Here is a 21,088-nt window from a genome sequence, read left to right as displayed (position 1 = left end):
TGGGATTACAGGCATGAACCACCACACCTGGCTTCCTCTGTTTTATTTTGAGTGTATTTCAATTTGTATTAAGAATGAAAATGGGTGTTTTTTAGCCATCATGCATGTTGGAATCCCAGCAGTCCTTGTTCAGGCACAGACCTTGTCTTGCTGCTGGACAAATCACCTCTAGGGTGGGGCCAGCATTTGCAGTTTAAAAAAATCAGCCACGTGATTCTTGTGCACACCAAAGTGGAAAAGCTGGAGTCCTCAATGATCAGAGTTGGAGAAAAGCTGACAACACTTCATAAAGGTTTAATTGAGTTGTTTGGCTGTTGTGAAACCCAAGAGAGACATAGATGCCCCCTTTTCAGAATCAAGCACAAAAAGAAACGCTAGATACTTAGAGAAACAGACTGAACAAGAACCTTACCACGTAGCAGAGTAATACGGAGAATCTGGGACATTGGTAGTTTTCACCAAGTATCAGATATTTCCTTTCCAATTATTTCTTTGCTGCATCTACGTTTCCCAGTGGGCGTTGTCACGGTGTAGCTACCAATTAGTGTCAAATGGCTTTCTGAACTATTTTTTTTCTCTGAATAATCCATCTTCTTTTAAAGATCCAAACTGTTTACTCATTAGAGTAACCCTGCTGGCACAAGTATTTTGACTTCCATAAGCATCTTGGGAAATTCTCTATCAGTGTATGTGATGGGGCATGCTGGAATATTGATGGAAATAGCTTACTCAGTGATGCCATGCAAATCAGAATCATAAGAAGAATGCATCTTCCAAGATTATGAGATAAAGGAAAATAAAATGCTAAAGAGGCTTGTTTAAATATTCAGGGATTCAGCTAAAGATCTAACTATTGAGATCAAAAGAGTTATTTAAATAAAAGTTGTACAGATGTTTTTTGTCTGTATTTATAATGTGCCTTTTGATGTTACCCAGTGATAAAGTGTTGGTCCAAAATGCCCTCATCTAATGTTTTTTCAAATTTCCATTTTGACTGGGTGTGGATTTATTTTAATAGCTGCCAAGAAGTTGGCAGTTGTTTTTATGTTTAGGTCTTTACAGTTCCTTCGACCTTGGCTTCAGGTGGCATTTGGAGTGATCCTGTTCAAAGTTTTTATTTTTGTTGGGACTCTGAAGCACTTAAAAGAAAAAAAACTCAGATGAGCCAAGTTTTAAACCTAGAGTGTGTCTGTCACTGAATAAAGCGTTGCTAAAAAAGATGAGAAATGGAACTGATTGAAAAAATACAAGGTAGAAGATGCACAGTAACATGACTGTCATTGGTTGATGAAATCTCAGCTTGATATTAAGTCATGCTGCCTTGTTTGTTGAAAGGATGTTAATCATTTCATTACGAAAGGTTAAGTAATTAACTGATATTTCATTAGGGAATCAACGACAGACCCTTTTTAGTGATGTATTGGAGATATTTTCTAATAGAGAGTTTGCCACGTTTAATTATTTGGAAAGAAGCTGGTTGAACCCTGAGAAGAGGGATGCAGCATCTTTAGAAATTGTGGCTGTCTCTATGCAATGGCAGATAATTTGGGACAACATAGGTAGCGTATTGAAAAAGAAAATGATTTGGTCTGGGTTCTCTTTTATGGGCTTCATCAGGCGTGTTGTTGCAGACTTGCTGCTGTTTTGCATGCTTTCTCTGGTTTTAAGAAGGGTTCAACTGCTTAAACACGTTCATCTTATTTTCTAAATAATGGCTTTTGTTGCAGTGTGATGCATGTTGACAGTAAACGTGCAGCCTTAACTTTGGTAACCTTGCAACAAATTCTTATACTTGTAGAAGCAAGTAATTCTCCTTGCCCCTGACTGGAGATGCCTCTGCTTTTGTCTCACTGTCTTTTTGGCAACTGCAGCACCAGGTTTGAATATTCTGGGATGGGGATACAGGGTTGGAAGAAGTGCCTACCCACTTGGCCAAAGCTGCCGTTTCACTCACACCTGTTTGTCCTGAAGCCACACCCCAGGTCTGCTTCTAGCCTATGCTTTCCTGCAAGTGTATTTGTAACCACTGAAAATTTGTAAGATCCTTAAAGAAAGATCTCATTTCAGTGTCTGTTTTTGTTTTGTTTTGCTTAGGAAGCAAGACAATTGCTTTTACTAAATATAGAGAAGTATCTCTGTTAGAGATGACTTTCCCATAGCCCAGTGCTGAGGTTAAAGAATTCTTTAAGTATGAGGTGATAATAAACAGTTTTGAAAACAGCAGAAAAGGATTTTGTGTTGAGATACAGGTTTCAATGTTTGTAACCAGTGCCCCCATAGTTGAATACAGTAGTGGTACCTTGGCTTTAGTAACCTGGATCCATCAGAGTGGAGAAATTCTGAGGAAAAAAATCGGGCAGATGTTGCAAAGCTATTTCTCTTAGAACTGTGTGCTTATATTTTTGTTTTTATTATGAAATATGTAAGAGACTGAAAAGCAACAAAGAATAATTCCCTGAACACCCATGTACCTGTAGCCCAGTTGGGGAAAGAACATTCTGCAATTTAGGTGAGACACTTTCTGGCTGTCCCTCTTTCCTGACACCCCCCCCCCCTTTGCCGGTGCAGGTGAGGTGACCCTGTTCTCAGCTGGCTGGTTCTTTTATCTCATAGTCCCCAAAATATGAGATCTTGTTTTTCATGTTCAAGGTTTATATTGATAGAACCCTGCTATATGTATTCTTTAGTAGTTTGCTTTTTTAAAAAAAATCTAATAGAGTTAGTAATGTTCATCCATCTGGATACATGTGGCTATAGCTTTTTCTTTTTTCTACATGAACCTTTTGAAGTGCTGAATATTAATTCAAGACAAGTTCTTTGCATTTTACCCCAAAACCCAGCACCAGCATTCTGTAGTACTATACAAAAGTTTAGGATGAATATGAATGCATCAGTCTGCACTCAAACTTTAGTTTGTTTATTTGGTAGTATTTTTGAGGGGATCCTTAAATAATCTCAACCATGTATTAGAAAATTTGAATAATCTATCAAGTGGCTGATCTGTTATATTAAGGAAAAAAATAGGCAAAGGCTTCATTCGAAGGAGCCTAGCCATTTTCTCATTCTTATTTAAAGACTTGGCTTAGAATTTAACAGTTACATATGCAGGGAAGCAAGTTAAAAAGCGATGTTTAATTAACAGGCGCTTTATACTTCTGTATCCTTGTTATGATATAGCACCTTGTTCTTCAGTGTAGAAAGTGATTTTTGCATAATTTAAAAGACTGGCATCTTTATGGTAAGAAAGCCATATAAATAAAGATATACTTAGATGGAAATCGGAACATGTTTTTAAAATAGTGTGTGTCTACTTTCAGCTCTTGTTACCAAACTTGCTGCATAAGCCGGAGTTGATGCTCTGTGATTATGCTAATGACCAAGAGAATCGATGATGCGAGACTAGATGCAATCAGTGGGATAATCGGAGAAAGTTATCAGTTTTTGTGTCATTAAGTATTAGTGATAAATAATACACTGTTCATTTTGAGTAGATAGAACATATTTAATTCTGATATACAGAGTTTCAATTTAGTCAGGTTCATTGCTGAGTAAAATGATTATCTTTTGTAATTTCAGAGGAAAGAGAAAAGGAATTTGTGTAAATGTGACTGACTCCAAGCATCTAGAGATGTTTACCTTGACCAGCCAGGGAAGGTTGGGAAAAAATTTTTTTTCCCTCCTAGACAACTTGGTTATTTGTACTGACATTTTATTAGGAGTATCAGATACTCGGTAAATAGCATAAATGACCAGTGATGTTAAACAACACAATCTAAAGGTAGATAAGGTTTCCATAATGAGCGGAGAAAACTATAACAAAGTGGGAATGTTTGGACAGTGCTCTTTTTAAATGACTGGTGTGTGTTAAACAGGGACTATTAGAGTTGTGTTACATGTTACCAACAGTTTTAATTTAAACAAAAAGTTGAGCTTCTCATATCAAATAAGGTTATACTTGGTAATGGTTTATTTAAAGAGAAGTAGTACTTGTAACTCATCATCTCTTCCCAGGTTCCTAAAACCGTGTGGGAAAACAGTGACCCTACCTTCTTTGTTGTGAAGGATTTCTAATGTTGCTCTCTAGCAGACATTTGTCCATGGACAGAGGTTAGCAGCTGGTTTACTGTGTAGGCAGCACAAAGTGACAAGAAAAAAAAAGAAATGAGAGGATAATTGGCTACATTTTATAGGATGGAAGAAACAGTGAGTGAAGTCTACAAAAGTAGAAAATCAGGTGTGAGTCTGCCCTGATGTTATTGTTTCTAATGCATTACAAAAATGATTCTCTTGGAAGCAGGGACTCCCACCCTGGGCTGGGCCAGCTGTAGTCTGCCATTTTGCGGCTGCCACCCATCCGTGCCTGTTGGCTCTGACTAGCCACACCATCTGTAGTTCCAGCAGTGGCCCTCTCTGTGGTAAGGCAGGCCAATTGGGTCAAATGTTGTGATCTGGCAGATGTCCACAGGAGCTAAGATCAGGCCAGGCTCATTTTTATGTGTGTCCAAAGCCAAGATTTCGACTTGGTGAAAGGCTGTGGAATTTATTTCCCAAAGCATTGCCCGCACTCTGTTCTTCTTTTCTTCAACTGCCTCCTTGCTCTGAGATGATTGCTTAATGCTCTTAATTACGCTGGATCCCTCTGTATTTTCTAACACTTGTGTGTAATGTAGATCATGGGTGGTCACAGAACGTGGCTCTCGGAATGGCTTCTCTTTCAGAATGGGAAAATCTCGGGGAGTCTGAACACTCCCAGTGAGTGAGGGAGCTGAATAGAGGCGGAAAGAGGGTGGGCTGTTTCCCTTGAACTTGAACTTGCATTATTCCATGTAAAAGTATCCTTGGCCCTTGGGTTAGAGAGGGTGACACAATGAATAACTCAAAAAGTAATGTGTTTTGGGGCCAGGGATTTGGCTTAGTGGTTTCGCCGCCTGCTGCGCAAGCGGAAGGATCTGAGTTCAATCCCTGACCACCACCCCCCCCCAGAAAAAAGAGTAATGTATTTAAAAAAGTTGTGATAGGGCTGAGGATTTAGCTCAGTGGTTCTGCTACCTGTCTCGTAAACGCAAGGACCCAAGCTTGATCCCCGGTACCAAAAAAAAAAAAAAGTTGTAATGTATCCATAGCCATTATCTGTATCCATATCTTTGAAAAATAATTTCTTCTCTTTCCCCATGCCACTTGAGCAATAAAGTTTCCTGTCAGAATGAGGGGGCAAGTGGGAGCAGGTTTGCATTTGAGATATGGAGTATGAATGGAGCCACGCTGCCCTCCAGACTTGGGCATGTGTCAGAGCTCCAGAGGACCTCAGTGACAGTCCTGTCCAAGCCATGCTTTGCTTGGTGAGGGCACTGTGGTTCAGAGAGGGGTCATGACTTTCACTATGACATGTAGCCACTGGATCACAATAATATTCATATCTATGTTAGGATGTATTTATGAGTGTATGTGTCTTAAGTGTGCTTGAGTACAGAAACATATACTATGTGTGTGTATATATATATATGTATATATATATATATATATATATATGGAGATGTACAATTTAAAAAATAATACTGTATACAGATCATGATCCATGTAGTTTTTTTATTTTTTATTTTTATTTTTTTTGGTGTACTAGGTATTGAACTCAAGGCCTTCACACTGAGCTATAACCCCAGACTTTTTACTTTTTGCTTTTTAAATTCTGAGACAGGGTCTTAGCAGGTCTTGCTAAATCACTAAGTTGCTCAAGCTTGGTGAGTTTGAATTTGTGATCCTCCTGCCTCAGCTTCCTAGAATGCCGGGATTATAGGGATTATAGTATGCGCCACCATGCCTGGCTGCATTGTACACTTTTGTTATGTGCTTTCTTCCATACTGTATTAGTAGTTCTTCTTGCATCATAAAAAGGCTTTTTTAGATAATTATTAATAACTGCTTGGTCTTCCACCATATACCTTTATGTTTGGTTTTCTCTCTCTTTCAGGACAGTACCATCTGGATGACATGGTCTTTTGTGTTTGAAGCATGCAAGGGATTAAACATGGAACAGGCCCATGGGGCTGGCAGTGTTCTCTGTGTGTGTGTGTGTGTGTGTGTATGTGTGTGTGTGTTCATGTGTGTGTGTACATACCTGTATGTGCAAAGATGGGCAGTATTTGTCTGGTTGTGGATAAATAGCATAAGCTTGAGGCTCTGGAAGTGACTTTGGGTGAGGAGGTGGCACTCACACAAGCTCAGGAGGCTAAACATGCATGCATCTGCCATATCCTCATTTAACCTGTTAGTGACACCTTTGTCTTGCTTTCCGTCGAGGGCTGACAGACTAGGCATATCTTGGCTTTCATTCTTTGCCCTTGGCTTCATTCTTTGAGCATTTATTAGGCATAAAGTGAGAAACTGCTTGGGGTCCATGGTATATATCAAATTTGGGGAATCTAGAACCACAAAATCAGGCCCATGAAACAAGCTGTCTCTAAAAATGTACAAGAAGAATCTAAGTCTTTCCATATGTATCCATATGGAGGCTTTTGAAAATTCAAAAAAGTAGACCAGCTGTATATTTGACAGTCAAGTTCAAAATTAAAATGTACTGCTCTCTTATTAGAAATTATTAAGAGCTGAGTGACATGGAACACGCCTGTAATCCTAGGACTCTGGGAGGCCGAGGCAGGAGGGTCACAGATTTTAGCTCAGCTTGGGTAACCTAGCAACCTAGTGAGACCCTGTCTCACGATTAAAAAAAAAAAAGGACTGGGGATGTAGCTCGGTGCAAGGGCCCTCGATTGAATCCCCAGTACCACAGGGTGGGAAAAATTCAAGATGGTGCCAGCAGACCATTCAACAAAGAGCGGGTCTTTTGAGTGTGGAGCTTTGCTGAGTATGGGGCTGTGTGTGACTGCACAGGTCAGAAGCGCATGAAGCTGGCCCTGCTGGGATTCGAAACCTGACATCAAGCTTTGCTTCTCTGCACCAAGGCTTCCTTCCCAAGAGCAGAGCGTGGGCTGGGATGGGCACAGCAGACTGAGGGCCACCTTTGTCACTCTTTCTCTCTGGGGGGTCTGGGCTCTGTCTCCATGACTGCACCCAGACTGAGCTGCAAGTCTCCAGGTCCTGCATCCTCTCCAGGTCTTGTACAGGGTGCTCTGCAGGATCCTTTCTTCCTTCCCCTCCCTCCTTTCTTTCCTTCCATTTCCTCTACAGCTCTCTCCCAGGATGTTACCATCCTGTACCTTCTGTCCCTGTCACCTTCTTTGCTCCTTATTGTCACTTGCCCTTGGCTTCACTCTGAGGAGACCCAGTGGACCTCCAGTCGGAAGGCTGTCTCAGGAAGGAGTTTCTGTTCTTTTCCTCCTGGTACCCTAAAGTATTAGTTGTTAAACAAGTAGATGCTTTTGGGAAGGGTTCTCTGTTTCACTGCTTTCAGCAGTTACATGGTAAGGAGGCCTATGTTGTGGAGACTTGGATGGCCCAAGCTGTAGGATATGCAGAAGGTGACACAGTCCTGCTCCCTTGGACAGAAGGGGCGACCGCACTGATAAAGCCATCTTCCCTGGGGTGGTTCAGGTCCAGTTGAGTTTGAAGCCAAAGGATTTTTCTTGCAGCACTGACTTTCAGAATGTTAATATCACTGGATCAGTCTGGAATGCCTCCCCTCAGACTAGGTAGTTTTTGTTCTCCCCTGTCATATGCACTGATTCTCTGCGACTTGTAGCTTTGGTGTCCAGAAGCAAGTGACTGCATCCTTGAGTTCCATTGTGTGGCACTGGCTGGTGTTCAGGCCTACAGGAGGCACCCGGGAGCAGAGCCCTTAACAGACCATTGGGTCTCTGTAAACAGTTCGTTCGTGGAGGCTTCATATTAAAGAATAAGAAGTCTTTCTCTTACCTAAATTTGTGTTTTATGAGTACAAGGTATCAGAAGTTCTCTTCCTCCTTTTTCTTTAGAATATTGGATGATGAAAATTGAGAAGGTTAAAAAACTTACCTTCTAAGCTTTGTTTTTTTTAAAATTTTTTTTTTATCTTAAGGTAGGGTCTTGCTAAGTTACTAAGTTGACCATTTGGCTTCCACCTTGTGATCCTCCTGCCTCAGCCTTCCAGGTAGCAGAGATTACCACCCATGGTATGTGCTACCATACTTTGCAGTGGCTTTTCTTGACAGGGTGGCATAGACAGTTTGAGGGGACTGAGTGTGTGAGGAGGGGCTGCCCTCTGAGGGGAGGGGGAGCGGTGCTTTGTGAGAGCCCAGGGAGGAGGGGTCTGTGTGTTTCTGGGGAGAGGTCAATGAGTTTAGGAGGAGCACCTGGGACCCATGGGGGAGGGATGTTTAACCTTTCTGGCCCTTCCAGGGAGCTAAAGCTTGGGGGGGAGGTGAGGACTGTGGCTACCACCTTGGAGATGATGCCTTTCAGAATGAGCTGGAGCCAGACACTTTTTCCACAAGAATGACATCAACCTCTGCAGCCCAGGTCTGGTGAGAAAAGGAGGCACAGATAGCACATGAGTGACCCACACTGGCCGCCATCCCTCAGATGCTGCAGGCTTGACCCTCAGAGCCATCTGTGAGCTTTTGCCACATATGTTTTTTTTCACATTGCCAGACTAGAAAGGACCCTGCAGTTGGGCCCAGGGTTAGACAGCACAGTTGCAGAGGCAGGCTTGGGATTTGAATGTGTTTCTGTACGCTGTTTTCATGACTGCTCCCTGCCCAGGTCTCTGCTGTGTAGATCTGGGGAGTGCGAGTGCCGCTCAGGACAGCTCTCCATTTGCAAACCAGTTATTAACTTGTAAGCCTCCCCCAGCTTCCAGTGTCTGCATTTCCCCACCTCCAGCAGGGTGGTTGGAGTACGAGCTGTCTGTGCTGCTTTGCAGGTTGGAAAAAGGGATTTCCCATTGGCTTCACATCTGTCACTCCCTGCTGTGACCATGACCCATTCTGGGGGAGCATTTAGCCACATTGGTGTGGGCTGCGCCTCCGGGGCTTTGCTCAGAATTTTTAAGATTTGTCGTCATGGTCAGTGAGAATATGGATGTTCTTGTCCCCATACATTTATTAGTGATTACATAGATTAAAGAATTAAATTATTTTGTTTGCCATTGTGGAAGTAACATGTGGATATGCATTCATTTATTTATTCATTCATTCACTTATTTACATATTATATAATTCCTAATTTGTTCATCTCTTCACTGTTTTTCTTTCCTCTCTCCCTATAGTGGGGATTGAATCCAGGGCCTTTGCACTGAGCTACATCTCCAGCCGATTTTTATTTTTTATTTCAGTCACTGAATAGCCCAGGCTGGGTTCAAATGCGTGCTCCTCCTGCCTCAGCTTCTCAGAGTGCTGGGATTACAGGTAGGAGCCACCATGCCCAGCCCTTATTTGTTCATTTATTAGCCCCAAATTACTAGTGGGCCAGATAGCACTGTTTTCTGATCATTCTACCCATCCTACCCCAGCTTACTTTTGAACATCCTCAGTAAATCTTTTTTTTTTTTTTTTTTTTTTTTTTTTGGTACTGGGAATTGAACTCGGGACCTAGAGCTTGCCAGGCAGGTGGCAGAACCACTGAGCTAAACCCACAGCCCCTCAGCAAATCATTTTAATACAAACGTCATTTAGACATCCATCCCCGGTGTCATTATTTATGAGGTTTTTCATCTTCCTCAACCTTTTACAGTGTTTACTAAACATATGACTACCCGGGCTCAAAGGGGTCTTCTTCATGCACAGTTAACAATTTCTGTGGCAAATATGGTTTTCATTTTGACTACCAAAAATATGCTAGGTACTTTACCCAGTATAAGCAAGTGCTTTTTCTTTCTAGCTTGAGCACTTCATTAAGACCTGACAGATTGATTTTTCCATTAGGCCAGAAGGCAGGTGTTGTCTTGAGTAATTCTTGATTTGAATTTCTTATTAAGAGTTTTCTTAGTACCCCCCTCCCCACAAACATGTGCATTTAGCGAAGACTGTTTGTTCCACAATGAATCTTACTCAACAAATTGCTAAAAACCAAAACAAAGTGTCCTAACAATAAGTTCTTATTAAAAAAGAACTGCTAGGGCTGAGGATTCAGCTCAGTAGCACCACGCCTGCCTCACAAGCACAAGGTCCTGAGTTTGATCCCCAGTACTGGAAAAAAAATAAAATAAAAATACTTAAAAAAAAAAAGGCACTGCTAGGGAATATCTTTAAAGCCTGCTGTGTGCCTGGTGTCCCTATGACAGCCTACCTGTTGGGTAATGTTGACTTATAGTCTGAAGTCCACGAAGCTGTCATTTTCCAGGCTTTTTAAACCTCCATCAGGGACAGAGTGACAGAAAGCTTTGGTGTCTGTAGTCCTTAACTCCTTGCTGGGTGATTTGATCTCTTTCCTTTCGTCTTTGCAGTTTCTATATTCCACAAACAGCATGGAAATAACTTCCCCAAAAGATTACTTGCTTGTTCACTTCCCACCTGTAAATAATTTTTAAAAAACAGGAGTTGGAATAGAGTACAGCTCAGTGGTAGAGCACCTGCCTTCCATGCACAAGGCCCCGGGTTCATCCCCAGCACTGCAAAAACAAACAGTACAGAAAACAAAACTCTGCAGAAATCATTGAACTCTCTCATGATAAAAAATTTTGTTACTGTGAAGGACGTTAAGCCTGTGGTTCTGGTTGGGGACATACCCAATCCTGGTCAGGGCAGTTACATGTGCCAGTCAGATTATAATACAGCAGTGCAGAGCCAGGAATTGAGTGTAGCTGACTTTCGTTTAAAGAAGTTTTGTTTTTTGGGGTTTTTTTCTTTTCTTTTTTTGGTACCTGTGATCAAACTCGGGACCTTGTGCTTTCGAGGCAGGTGCCGGAACCACTGAGCTAAATCCCTGGCCCTGTTTTTTTGTTCTTTTGGCAGTACTGGGGATTAAACAAACCCAAGGCCTTTGCACTGAGCTATATCCCCAGCCCTTTTTTATTTTGAGAAAGATTTTACCAAGTTGGTAAGATGCTCAGTATGGGCTTGAATTTGTAATCCTCCTGCCTCAGCCTCCCGAGTACCTGGAATCATAGATGTATACCATAGCACCTGGGATATTGGGTGACTTAAATTTTATTAACTTTTCTGAGCCGCCTTCATCATCTGTAAATGTGTTTATGTGTGTTTAAAAGCACATAACAGGACCGGAGATTTAGCTCAGTGGTTTCGCTGCCTGCTGTGCAAGGACCTGAGTTTGATCTCCGGTAATTAAAAAAAAAAAAAAAAAAAAAAAAGCACATAACAGAACTTACTTCATTAGTTTGTTCATACGGCTTAAATAATCCATGAAGATGTAACACATGGCACATATATAGTAGTTTTGTACCTGGTATTGCTTATGATTATTGCATATCAGCCTGTCTTATATTAAGTAGCCAGAACCTTAAGGATGAGGAACTTCACAGAAATCACTAAAATCCAGAAAGATCGAGTGTGAGAACTGGAGCTTCAGGTTCTTTACCTTGTTGCAGTTCCAAGTTTGGGTTGGCTTGCTTTAATTTTTGTCTCTTTACTTTTGAATATAAGCTCCTAAAATACAGTTTTGTTGGATGCTTTCATTTGCTTTTGAAGTTGGTACAGGTGTAGATAACAGGAAGTGAAAGCTTACCTGGCCCCAGGAAGCCCCACTGACATGGTGCGGAGCAGGTATGATATCTGAGCGTTATCAGCTTGCTGATAATCTGGCGCTGTGGGCACTCGAATGTGCTGGAGGATTAAGAGGGTGGAGTTGGGCCGAAGTCTGGCTCCAACTTGCCTGGGTCTTGGATGGGTATAAGAGGGAAGCCCTGGTTCTGGGGCTGCACCTGTCTGGGACACAGCAGTGTAGTTACTGCTGGTCTGGTGGCATTTACATACTCTTTTTTTTTTTTTTCAGTATTAGTGATTGAACTTGGGGCCTTTGCCCTGATCTGTATTTCTAGCCCTTCATTTTTTATTTTGAGACAGGATCTTGCTGAGTTGCTAAATTGCCTGAATTATGCTCAATCTTATGATCCTCCTGCCTCAGCCTTCCAGATTGCTGGGATTATAGACGTGTGCCACCACACCTGGCGGAAGCTGTCTTTAAAAGATGAATTCATTGTCTAGAGTGAAAAATTCTACTCTGGATTTGGAACTGTGATACATATTTCCTTATTTTGAAATGTAAAAATGATTGAAAATGGAGGCCCTGTGGCTAATATAACAGGTTTTCTAAATGTTGGAATATTCTCCTAGGCCAGTGATTATATCTAAATAAGGTATTGTCTCTAAGGATGGCCTGGGGCCTTTGTCCTGCAGGGATTGCGGAGGTCGAATTACTTTGCCTGCATGGGGGGTCCAGCATCTGCTCTTGGCCACATACTGGTCTTTGTCACAACGAGCCTTAAATGAGCCTTACAAGTGCATATCACAGAATACGGTGCTTCCTAGCCACCTGTCATGCACACCCTCCATGCTTTGTCCCCACCTTGCCTTGCAGGGTCATCCTGGTGTCCTCGGTCATCTTCCTGGCCTTGCTGGCCTCCCATCCTGTATTTTCCAGAAAAGTCGTAGTTCTTTTCCCACTGCTTATAAAGGAGGGAGGGAACTTCAAATACAAAAGACAAAGAAGTTGTGGTCACATATGTGTGGGACCCGTATATCATCGCTTAGCTTCCTGTTTGGAGAAGAACCAGTTTCATCAATAGAAAATCCAAATCATTCCATTCCTTCTACATATGGTTCCTGAACAAGGCACAGCAGGATTGAGTCCCTCTGTGGCCAGCATTCGGGTTGCCTTGGGTAGGTTGCTTTGGCCTCAGTTTGCTCCTCTGTACAATGGTTTGGTAAAAATATTACAAATCTGTAGGGATGTTGAGGATGAATCTTGTCATGCCTGGTCTGGCACATCCTCAGCCTTTGATAAAAGGTACATCGACTGTCCCTAAAGTTCTGGTGCTGAGAGGCAGTGGTTCTGTTGTACCTAGTGAAGAGTCTGACCCAGTGCATATTGCATTGGATCCTGTGTCACTGCTCTCTGGCTGCATGACCTTGTGGAAGTTGCTTCAGTTTTTGTACCCACACAATGTGATGGTAGCAGCAACTGCGTAAGGCTAGTGGTGAGGATTAGAGAAGCTAATGCATGTAATGCACTTAGAACCGGGCAGAAGGCCTAGAACATCGTGAGCCCTTTGTAAATCACAGGGGCTACTGTGGTTGCCCTGAATGTGCCCATAGTGATTATTCTTCCCCTCCCTGTTGGGCCAGAAAGAGCCATTGAGAGGACTCATGGAGAAGTCTTTCAAATTCTTCCACTTCTTGATGACTGAGGAGGCAGAAGCCCAAAACCGAGACTTGTTAGGGGAGTCTTGGTTTGAAACCCAAACTCCTATCATCAGGCCTGAGCATTTGGCCACCTTTCCTCTCTGCTGGGCTGGAGACACATGGAAGTAGTTTGTAGCAGTCGGGGATCAGGTCTTGGCTTTGTAAGCAAAAGATGAAAAACATTTATTTGCTACTTGCCATAACTTATTTGCATTTTCTTTCTTTCTTATCCTATCCGAAATAAGAAGCTGAAATGGAAGTGCATCTTTGTGATTTATAAAGTTGGTGGAGTATTGAAAGAGACTGCCCGTAAAGGAGCACAGTGGTGCTTTATGGCAGTGATAGTGTGCATGGAGTGGAATTCGAGGTACAGTGATTCTCCCTGGGGTCACATGTGAGGTCCCACAGGGGATCTGTGCCAAGGCCTCCAGTGGGTGCCTCCCCAGAATATATGTGCAACCGTATACATAATGTATCTTTGCTAAACATATGTGCCCCGATAAGGTTTAATTTATATATTAGGTATGGTACGGGATTAATGATAACTAACAGTGGAACAGTTGTAACATACTATGTGAATGTGATTCTCTCTTTCCTTCAAAATCTCCATGAAGCATTTTCGGAATGCAGTTGACCACAGGTAACTGAAACTGTCCATAAGAGGGGCAGCTGTGTACAGGGCAAGCCAGCAAATGTCAGCTTTGCCAGTTTGGTGTCTCCATACTCAGAGTCACCTGGTGATGTTGAAATGTATCCTGTGTGTCATTTCATTTTGTCTGTCTTCACTGCCACCTCCCAAGGAAGAGGCTTCCATCTCATTTTATAGTTGAAAAAGCTGAGTGGCAGATGGGAGGAGTTTGCTCAGGGTTACACAGCTAGATTTTTTTTCCTGTTTCACCGAAAATACCATAAAGAATCATAGTATGTCACAGTGGCAAGTGACCTTGGTCACTATCTGGTTCAACTGGCCTTTTTTTTTGGTACCAGCGTTATTGAGATATAATTCACAAGTGTAAACTCGTTAAAGCATTCCCACCAGCTTGAACCGCTGGTGGTACATAATCACTTGTTTTTTTTTTTTTGGTACCAGGGATCAAACTTGGGAACTTTTTGCTTTTGAGGCAGGCGGCAGAACCACTGAGCTAAATCCCCAGCCCTTGTTGGTCTTTTTACTAATTAAATTAATAAAAAGCCATCTAATGGAGAAGGCATGGGTGTACCAACGGTGATTCAAGCCACCTAGCATTGAGACATACAAATTAAGGCCCCATTGTGATCATGTTAGAGAGTAAATGTAGGATGCATGTATGCACACTTGTAATCCCAGTTACTGGGGAGGCTGAGGCAGGATGATCACAAGTTATAGGCCAGCCTGGGCTACTTAGACCTTGTCTCAAAATTTTAAAAGCCTTGGAATATAGCTTAGTGGCTCTAGGTTTAATCCCTAGCACTGTGTACCCTTCAATAGGTTTTAGTGTATGCACACAGTTGTGTAACTCTCAACCACAGCCAGTTTTAAGACATTTCATCTTCCACAAAAGAAATCTCATTTAGTAGTCACTCCCCCCATTTCCTCCAAAACCCCTGAGCCCTAGCCCATCCCTTAATCTACTTTTTGTGTCTATAGATTTCCCTGTTATGGATATTTCAGACGAATAGAGTTGTACAACACGCGACGTTTTGTGTCTAGATTCTTCATGCAGCATAATGTTTTCAAAATGCGTTCATGGTGAAGCACAAATCAATACTGGATTGCTTTTTAATGGCTGAATACTATTTCACCATGTGCCACATTTTGTTTCTGTATTCATTTGTTGATGGACATTTGGCTTATTCCACTTTTGGCTTTTGTAATCAACCATACTGTGTACATTCATATACAAGTCCTTGTATTGTCATATATTTTCAGGGTATATTCCTTGGGTATAGTCTCTCGGGTATATTCCTAGAAGTGGAGTTGCTGATGGTATGGTACTTTCTCTCTTTAACCTTTTGAGCAACCATCAAACTTTTCCAAAGCAGCTGAACTGTTTTATGTTCCCATTAGCAATGCACATGGGTTCCAGTTTCTCCATTGCCTTACCACCCTTGTTATTATCTGTCTTTGTGATTAAACATACTGTTTTTGAAATTATGAAACTGAGCCTGGGAGGATTTTAATGACTTCTCAGTGGCTATACCTGGATCTGTGAGCCTGGTTCTTTTACAGACATGGAAGCTACAAGGATGAAAAACATGGTCATTATCAGAGCAGCTCCCTCTCCCTGGAGGAGTCTGTAGCATTAGCAAGGGGTAATGGGAACCCTTGCAGCCGAAATCCATTTTAAACTTAGGAAACAGAAGATTGTTTAATGGCTCATAGAACTGAAGCATATTTATGGTTCTTAAGTGTTAGGGATGGAGGGATCCAGATGCTGAATCAGTTTTGTCAGAGATGACTGGCTCTTTCCATCTCTCACCTTGCCTTCTCATTGTTTCCTACAGTCTTAGCCATTTCATTTCTTCTGGTGGGAAGATGACTGTCTGAAGATCTAGATTTATATTTTACCATACAAGCATCTCCAGTAGAAGATTCCAATGGAATTTTTATTTCTTTCTCCATATTTCTAGCAGGAGGTGTCCATAGGGCCCTCGCAGGATCGGAAAAGGTTAATGTGACAGCTGTCCAGCAGTTTGGGGTTGCCCTCCTTGCTTCCTTCTCTATCCTGGAGCTTAGACTGAGGGGTGGGGGAGCAGGTCAGCTCCATCAGAGCACCGGAACTGAGAATGTGTGAGGGCTGAGTCCCATACAGGAAACAAAGGTTGTTTGTAGTAGAATAAGAAATGAGGTTTGCCTGGTGAGAACCATGATTGTCCATTCTACCAGTTAGGAAACTTTCATTCATACATTACAGAAAACCTTTAGCTGAGCCCACACAGTTATAGGTGAGCTTGTTTCATGGGAAGGCCTTGAGGCACAACTTGAGTTCTTGATGATTCCCTGTCCTCACTTCAGAAACAGAATGTCTGTAGGGATTCCTAACTGGCACAGAGAGGAAGGGAGAGGCTGTCTGGTCCTGCTGCCTTCTCTTAAGAGTGAGAAACTCTGTTCTCTGCATCCTCCCAGAAAACTTCCTCTGCCTTCTCCGCTGAACTGCTGATTTGTGAGCAGATGGAAGCCCTTCCTGACCAGCTTAGCTGGGTTTCTGAGCTCATAGTAGTGGGATGGGGCAAGCCCAGACTTCCTGAGCTCATAGGGCCTGTGGGCTGTGGGCTGTGTCTGAGGCAGGAGTTCCTCTTGAAGAAGCAAGATGGGGACAGAAGATGGCCACACCCATGTGTGGGGAAGGTTGTTGGGTGCCAAGGTAGTCATGGGGACAGAGGGAAGTTCTCTGAGGAGGTCATGCTGCTGAGCCCCAGAGAAGTTCAGGTTTCCAAGGAGACTGGGTGGGTGTGGAAAGCACAAGTCTCTGGTGGGGGACAAGTACCAGCAAAGCCATTCAAATTGTGTGTAAGATGGAAGGCAGCTGGTTCCTTTCTTCTGACACATAAAGAATACAAAGAGGAGAAACTCACAAGGAAGACAAGTGCTAGCGTTTTCCAGCTTTATCTACTTCACTTCTTCTGGAGGCAGAATTCACATTTGAATGCTATCCTTCAACCTGGGCCACCTTCCTTGTGTGGTCTCACTGCAGTGGAAACAGTAGAGGGTTACTTTTTCTGTCAGGTTTCTTGGCGCAGGTTAGTATTCATAAGGAGAGCGAGTTTTGCTTGTTTTCAGTACTGGGGACTAAATCAGAGGCCTTTGCACTGACCTACATTCTCAGCCCTCTCTTTCACCCTCCCTCCCTCCATTTATCCATCCATCCATCCATCCATCCATCCATCCATTGACAAGGTTTTGCTATGTTGCTAAGATGCCCAGGCTGGGCCAGAACTTGTGATCATCCTACGTCAGCCTCCTAGAATGAGGTGTGAACCACCCTGACTGGTTGAGAGTGAGTTTTTTTTTGGTACCAGGGATCAAACTTGGGAACTTACGCTTTTGAGGCAGGCACCAGGACAACTGAGCTAAATCCCCGGCCCCCTGAGAATGAGTTTTTAAGGATAGTTTCTTAGGAAGTCAGTTTTGGGATACAGTGAACTGTGGTTTTTTTTTGGTACGGGGGATCAAACACAGGTCCTTGCGCTTGGACAGCAGGTGGCGAAACCACTGAGCTAAATCCCCAGCCAGAACTTTGTTTTAGAGTGAGCAGATTTATTTTTCCCCCAGGGAAAGTTTTAAATTGACCATGCCCATAGTAAGTGGAAGATAATCTGGAGGTATACAAACATGCAAATGCTTAACATTATTTTTCTCTAAACCTGCATCTTCTTAATTCAGATTTTTACTTCTCATCCATATAGTAAGCTACTAATTTCCTAGCTTTATGTGTTTTATTTTTTATAATTTGTTTTATTAGTACAAGTTTGCGTTACATACTGATTACATTTATCGGGGGGGTTGGTACATGCACATAGCACATTGTAATTCTGTTTTTGTCCCTCCGCCTCCCATTCTTCCTCTTCTTACATCTCTTTGTTCCCTTCCCAGTTGCTATAGTTCTATTTCCACTTTTTCTTTCAAGTTTTTCACCCCTTTTCTGTCCCTCCCCCCATTTCCCTTCCTCCCATCTCGTTCCCCTTCCCCTTTGAAAACGTCTCTCTACTTCCAGTGATCTTTTATTTTGCTCTTTATATTTTAGATTTCTCATGTAAGAGAAATCATGTGATATTTAAACTTGTGTATATGATTTATTTCACTGTAATTTCCCTGTTATTTGTTTAGAAAGGTACCTTTGTCAGTTTTAAAAAATGTTGAGTCTTGGGGCCAGGGATTTGACTCAGTGGTGCCACACCTGCCTCGCAAGCACAAGATCCAGAATTCGATCCCTGGTTAAGAAAAAAATAAAGTCTCTAAAAAGTCTTATTATATCCCCGACCCAAAAGAAAACAGTAGGATGGTGCATTTAAACCTACCTTTTAAAAATCTGTTCTTGTGAATGAACACATGTAAATGAGATCAGTTTTGTTTTCTGCTTATTTTTATGAAACTTTATATTACAGATTTTTGTGTCATTAAATATTCTCTGTAAACATGTTTTTAGAAGATTGCTAGAATTTCATTCAGTTCATGGTATACTATGATTTATTTAGCCATCCTTTTAGTGAAGGTTTACTTTGTTTTCAGACTTTTTTTTTAACAAAAATAATTCTGAGTTCAGCCTTTAAGTGCATAAATTTGTTTGTATCTCTTTATTATTTCTTTAGTATAAATTCTATCAGTGGGTTTAATGCAGGCGCGATATGTCAAATACTGACCTTTTTTGGCCATTCCCAGCCCTTTAAAACATTTTTTATTTAGAGACAAGATCTTAGTATGTTGCCCAGGCTGGCCTCAAACTCATGATCCTCCTTCCTCAGCCTTCCATGTAGCTAGGGTAAAGCTGCACCCGGTGCTCTTTTTCCATAGCTAATGCAATTATATTTCTCACACTCTTTGATTTGTGGCCATTTGTTACGGTTTTGTGGTTTTCATATCTGTATTATATTCAGAGTTTTAAAATGTGGTATTTCGATTATTACTGATTTATGTTATCTTTTACATTGTAGACTTTGGTATTTTTGTAAATTTTTCTTTTTTTAAGTATCATGTATAAAGTATGTTTTGGAATAATTGCCCCTATTTTTATAATCTTTTTATTTATACCTTGTAACATTCTGTAAGAGATTTTTACAACCAACACATTTTTTTTTTTTTTTTTTTTGGTACTGGGGATCAAACTTGGGTCCTTGTGCTTGCGCAGCAGGCAGCGAAACCACTGAGCTAAATCCCTGGCCCAAACACATTTATTTTTAAATAAATGCTTTATGGTTTTCTTCATTTCCTTCTTTTCTCCCTCTTCCTCATTTTTCTCTTTTCTCTTTTTTGTTTTAAAAAGTATTTAATTCTGTACTATTTTTAATTTTATCTCAATGTATGGTGTGCGTCAAGGGTTTGACTTGATTGTTAAGACAAGTAGCTTAAGGTTCCAGAAATAGTTTTTTGAATAATGCTTTTTCATTGTTGATTTAAAATGCTGCATGGTACACTGAAATTTCATAAAAATATGGCTTTTTTTCCCTTGTGCTTTTTTCTGTTCTGTTTCACAGGGAAGCAGTGTCATGTGGTGGTTATATATGTGGACTCTGGTGTTAGCTTTTGCCATTGTAAGCCCGTGGCCTGGAGAACTTGCCTTAAGGTTCTCTGCCTGCATCTAATATGGAAATGAGGATGGGGTGGGGAATAAAAGAGATAATTACAGAAAGGAGTGATTATTCATTTCAGTGAATCTAGAACAATTCTGATTTTTTACCTATTGCCCAAGAATCCTGTCGGGTTTAACATTTATTGCAGATTTTTTATTTTATATGAAAATATTATTATAAACAGATTTTTACTTTGTATGCCATTTCTGCTTCTGAATGGCTTCCCTTGTCATACGTGTGTAGTGACCTCTGAAAGATGACTTGGCAGTTCTCCCTTCTCCCATGACCCTTTGGGGTACACTGTCACGAACTCCTTCTGTTCTCATTGTGCTTGGTGTAGATGGCTAAGGTCGTGTGGGAAACAAGCTAAGCAGTTCTGCTGTAAGAAGCAGTGTTGAATGTTCTTGTAATGGCTGGCTTTTTCTCATTTTTGGATGCTGTCAAATTACAAATTTTTTTTTATTGTTTGTCCAAGTTTTCAAAAATATATTTTTGGATAAATTCTTTTGGCGCTGATGAACTTTAAGAAAACTAGAACTGTTTAATGAAATACACATGATTTTTTTGAGGATGGTCACCATGGAAATGAACTTCAATAAAATTGTGTTTGAAAATTACTGTCCACTGTGGACAGTAATCATTGAGCATACAATTATGAGATCCATTTGCTCAAAAGTACACATTGTTTTGAAAGTTATCTTTAAAAAGAAGGTTGTGCCTATACATGGTAGCAGAAAGTGCATTTATATTTTACCCTGTGTAACATGACTTTTCATTTAGATCAAATGACTTTTTCTAAACTAAATTTACTCATGTTGGGTTCCTAGATTTCTTAAACACATCCAAAAAAAGGAATTGATGACTTTTAACATGTTATACTGCTTATAGAAGTTTTTTGTGAACAATACATGATGTCAATTTCCTGTGGCCACTCCAATAATTCAGTTATTTCCATTCTATTCATGGAATAAAATTAGTTCATTTATGCTGACTATTGCAATGTTTTGAATTTTTGCTTGAAATTCTTATATGTTACCTAGAAAAATTCAAGACACAAGAATTTGAAAAGAAAAAATTGTATTATGTTTCATTGTAATGGGCTTTCTAAACATGACATTGAAGAGTTAAAGTTCTTGGAATTTTATTCTGTTAAAGATAAAGTATCTAACATTTTGTAATTCTTTATATCTTAACATTTTTGTAAATTCTTTTACAAATTTAACAACAGGTAAAGTTTTGTGGTTAAAAATAAATTTGAATTTTTTTGAGAACATATTGTGGAAAGTCTATTTTTAGTAGATTACAAAACCTGTGGAGTCAAATGTTATTAGATATATGATGAGCATATATTTCGTATCAATTGAAGCTGTAGCTAATTACCAACATTACAGATATTTTATATGTTCGCAGATAATCAAACTACTTTCCTTTGGTGGTGGTGGCAGTGGTGGTGCTGGGGACTGAACCCAGAGCTTTTGCAGTAAGCTACATCCTCAGCCCTCCTTTTATTTTTTGAGACAGAGTCTCACTAA

General features: G+C 41.0%; 1 protein-coding gene across 6 annotated transcripts in view; it reads left to right on the top strand.

Annotated features, from left to right (window-relative positions):
• Eif4e3 (eukaryotic translation initiation factor 4E family member 3) overlaps positions 1-21,088 on the top strand; it is a 259,816-nt gene that overhangs the window by 173,673 nt on the left and 65,055 nt on the right. Inside the window, exon 8 of one of the 6 annotated variants that reach the window (XM_087181345.1) lies at positions 9,266-20,079. The exons of the other annotated variants lie outside the window; for them this stretch is intronic. The gene's annotated coding sequence lies outside the window, so the exon portion shown is untranslated. Of the gene's footprint in view, positions 1-9,265; positions 20,080-21,088 lie in introns of those variants that run through there. 6 annotated transcript variants of the gene reach the window in all.

This window comes from Heterocephalus glaber, unplaced genomic scaffold (assembly GCF_053883595.1).
Source record: "Heterocephalus glaber isolate CG9 unplaced genomic scaffold, H.glaber_assembly_v1.0 deba00001472, whole genome shotgun sequence".
In the NCBI taxonomy this organism is placed as follows: domain Eukaryota; kingdom Metazoa; phylum Chordata; class Mammalia; order Rodentia; family Bathyergidae; genus Heterocephalus; species Heterocephalus glaber.
The sequence above is the reverse complement of the archived record's forward strand: the minus strand, read 5'-3'. Positions and strand labels throughout refer to the sequence as shown.